The sequence below is a fragment of the Solanum tuberosum genome, unplaced genomic scaffold, assembly GCF_000226075.1.
Source record: "Solanum tuberosum cultivar DM 1-3 516 R44 unplaced genomic scaffold, SolTub_3.0 scf00072, whole genome shotgun sequence".
Classification (NCBI taxonomy): domain Eukaryota; kingdom Viridiplantae; phylum Streptophyta; class Magnoliopsida; order Solanales; family Solanaceae; genus Solanum; species Solanum tuberosum.
The window spans coordinates 1,152,166-1,156,830 of record NW_006238999.1 but is presented as its reverse complement, the minus strand read 5'-3'; positions in this window follow the sequence as shown (position 1 = coordinate 1,156,830).

The following is a 4,665-nucleotide window of genomic DNA, read 5'->3' as shown; positions in this document are numbered from 1 at the left end:
GATTTATTTTTTGAATTAAAAGTGTTAAGAGAAATAATACAAGTAGAAGATAATGATCTAATGAAAATATTCAATCAAATAAAAAGACTTGATTCTTTTCCAAATACACATATTGCTTATAGAATAATGTTAGTAGTTCATGTAACCATTACCTAAGCCGAAAGATGTTTTTTCGAAATTAAAATTGATTAAATATTCTTTAAGATCAACAATGTCCCAAGAGAGATTGAATGAATTAGCTATATTATCATTTGTAAAGGAATTATTAAACAAATTGATTATAAAACAGTACATAATGACTTCGCATCCAAAATAGCTAGAAAAGTAGATTTTTTTAAAAGTATATATGATGAAAAAAAATATATTAGGGCCCCTCTCTTAAGTATTGCTTTAGGCCCCCAATTTTGTTGAGTCGGCCCTGGTAATAAGGTTATACAATTAGATCATTAATAAAATAATTACAAATAAATCATCCTCTCTGATAAAATAATTAACTAATATGTTATTATAAATTATATTATATTGATAAATCTTTTGTGAGTACATTTTTTTATTTTATATATATAGATAGATAGATATTAAAAGTAAATTCATGATAGAGTTAGAGAAAGAGAAGCACACATCCCCCTTTTTATGTTTGTTGGGTTGGTGACTTGGTTTGTCAAAAAATATGTGCCAAAAACATTAAAGTTAAAAAGAATGTTTTTTTCTTTTTTTAGTTGAGTTCCTTTTCAACTTTAATTTATGGCATATGAAACCTTTTTTTTTGGGTGACAAGTTTTTGAAGAAGGAATGTTTGTGATATCTTAAGTGAATTGCAAATTAAATAAGAACAACAACAACAACAACAACAACAACCCAGTGAAATCCCACTAGGTGGGGTCTGGGGAGGGTAAGTAGTACGCAGACCTTGCCACTACCTCGTGGAGGTAGAGAGGCTGTTTCCAAGAGACCCTCAGCTCAAGAACATCAAATCTAAGTGACAGTGCAAATTAAATAAGAACGAAAAGTGAAATTTTTTATAAGAGCGTATTATATAAAATTTATGATACAGACTTTTAGATTGGATGATGACGTAGCTCAAGAGAGAAATCTATGAGATCAGTTAGGTCAAAGTGAATAATACGTGTCATGAGCTTGGGCTGTGACAGATTTATCAAGACATGTCACAAGCTCAGTCTTAAAAACTCTTCACGATTTGCTTAATTTATGAGCAATTGTCTTAAAAGTTACAACTCAACTTATATTAAATTTCTGGTGATTTGCCAATACTTTGACAAGTTAATTCATCAAAACTTATGACGATCTGTCATAATTTTTGTACTAAATCCCTATGATCCGCCATAAATTGTGGGTACACAAAGATGGACTGTCAAGAACGTAGAGAAGGTAGGATGGACAATTGGTCAGATCTAATATGGATCGAACATAGACAGTAGTTGAAGTTGACGACTTCCTAAGGTTTCCTCATCTTAGATCTTTGCGACAAATGATCAAGTTGACCCTTGTGAACAACTTAATGCACTATCTCCCTTCAACCCTTTGAGTGAAATGCATCAAAAGAAAAGGAAGAAAAATTCATGGACTGACCCATTATATCCACTCCGTAGAAACTTCGAGATCACCCCAAAACAACAAGGCTTTTTGCTAATTTTCGGGTGGTATACTTGAAATCCCCATCAAAAATTATTAATACACAACTATTTAAAAATTAAATAAAAAATTAAATAACGGCGCAAAATAATCCTATATTGGATTGTATTTTGGGCCTTATTTTGTTAAGGCCCATATCATGATGGGCCAAAGTTAAATAATGGGTTTTCAGCCCATAAGTGAGTAATCTATCAATACAATCTTAGGGATAAAAATAGAGCAACTTTCAGATATAACAAACATAAAGATCATATTTGTATGTTATAGTTATAGTTTGCATAATTGCGCTCCATAACAAATTTTATGTTTGCTATGGAGCTTTTGATTTGTATAATTCGCTACAAACATCCAATTTTATATAAATTGTTCAGTTTTGTATAAATTCATTTATACATTGTAATTTGTATAACAAGACCTATATTTGTATAATTATAAGTATATATGACGAAAATATCTGTATTTGTATTTGTATATACACTTTCTCTCGCTTTATACAAACACAAACACATTTTATATATTTTTATACATTTGTATACCGAACCAGATGGCAAAAAAAGGGATGTTTGCTGCGAATTACAAATAAAATAAACTATGGCTATAACATTTAATTTGAATTATAATTTGCTATTTTCACACAATTTTTCGCATAAAAATAACGTTTAATGGCTATTTATATATATCTATACTATCTTAAAAACATGAACTCCCTAACATGAATGTTAAATTACTATAATACCCCCAACTTAAAACACTAACTTTAGTATATATTATATATTTAATATCATATATATTTATGCTATATTATATTTAATGCATACGCCTTTTCACATTGATGGGTAGTGACTTTTCCGAAGGGTTATGACTTTTTTATAGAGTTGTGACTTTTTAATGAGTTATGACATTTTCGAAAAGTCGTGATTTTTCTGAAGGGTTATGACTTATCTAAAAAGACATGATAAGAACCTTTTCATACTATCCTTTGTTGTCTTTAAATAGAGGAGGTTTATCACACTTTTTAAACTACGAATTTTCGTAAGTTTTCTATTCTTCTTTTTAAAACAAGGAAGATTGTGAGAGTTGTTCAAATATGCAATTACAATATTTTTTGTGGGTAAATTAGATAGATCAACAAAAATTAATGCAACAAGGCGAATGAAATAACTCAACTTCAAACGAGAAGACTATCTTGATAATTTATATGTACTCATTTTCATACCTATAAAATATACTTTTGCAGCAACTTCTACTTGACAAGAAGTTCTACGATTTTCCGTTGCACAAACTACAATTTGGTGTTCAGAATTCGAAAAGTCCCAAACTGTTGGAGAAAAAGTATTTGATCAAAAACTTATTTGAATAGTCCAAACTACGTAGTACTCTTTCGTTTCCAATTTATTTAGTGTACTTTTATTTTTATTCAATTTAATATAGAATGTTCTTTTTTCTTGGAGTGGGGGTGCATCTTTAAGACCACAAAGTTAAAAGACATTGTTATATTTTTTTTATATGATCCTTAAATTAAAAGTATTATTTATTTTTTTAAATTTCATATCAAATTAAAATTAGATAAATCTATATCTATCTTTTTTTATCTATCTATACTACCTAACTTAAAACAACAAATGTAGTATATCTTCTATATTTTATATTGTATTATATTTATTTATGTGTATTATACTATATCATATTAAAGTCAGCCACCTTTTCACATTGAGGGGTTGTGACATTTTCGAAGAGTTATAACTTTTCTGATGAGTTGTGACTTTTGTGTAGTGTTGCAACTTTTCTATAGGGTTGCGACTTTTCGGAAGAGTTGTGATTTTTCTGAAGGGTTGTGACTTTTCGAAGGGTTATGACTTTTCCGGTGAGTTGTGACCTTTTTGAAGGGTTGTGACATCTTTTTAATAAGGCACAATAAGTAGTTTTTCATACACTACCCTTTGTTGGCTATAAAAAGAAGGGCTTCCTCCATTTTTTTAAAAAATATTCATTATTCTTCTTCTTCTTCTTCTTAAAACACTTTCTTTAATGTATCTTCTATATTTTTATGAGGAACAATATGCACACACTAATACTACACATTTTAACTATAAAAGGAGGGATTTCCTCACATTTTTAAACTACATTTTATTATGTTTTCTATTCTTCTTTTCTTAAAACTTCAAGATTGATTTACAGATGTTGATAATCTCAAAGGTCAGTGAAATTAGAACAATCCCTAAAATGAATGTTAAATTAATCTAATACTCCAACTAAAAACATCAAATGTAGTATATCTTCTATATTTTATAACAATATTTATTTATATGATATTATAATAATAGTAAGAACACCAACAATACAATAATAACAAAGTAATGCCCTATATAGAGAAGGGAGGAGAAAGTATACTTGAGAAATGTAACTAAGAGATTTTAGGAGCGACTAATTTTTTTAAAAAAAATATTCATGTTATATTTAAAAATAGTGTGGTACATGGTTTGATATTCACGTGCAACGCACGTGCATCAAAACTAGTATATATATATATATATATATATATATTATAGTTCAAAAATAATTATTATTATTCTAAAGTTTGAATTATATAAATAAAATTTGAAGATGATATTTTCAATAAACTTGTAAATTCGTAGATGTTATTAGTCGAAGTAGTGTTGATAGATTGTTTTTCGATCATATTTTTCAAAATAGTCATTGTCTGAAGTTTTAAATTCCATAAGTGAATATTTAATATCATCAGCTTATAAGTCGTTGTAAAATGTGATTTGTAAGTCACGTTAACGAAAATGCCTATTTATAAATTATATTCAACAATTGTGATTTTCAACTACAATTTAATCACATTTTAAAAATGAGATTTATAGATCACTATTTTGAGATATGATTTATAATTGAGCAACTTTCACATATAGCAAACACAAAATTCATATTTGTATGCTATAGCAAAGTTTGTATAATTGTGCTCCATAGCAAACATATATATGTATAATTCGCTATACATATACAAAA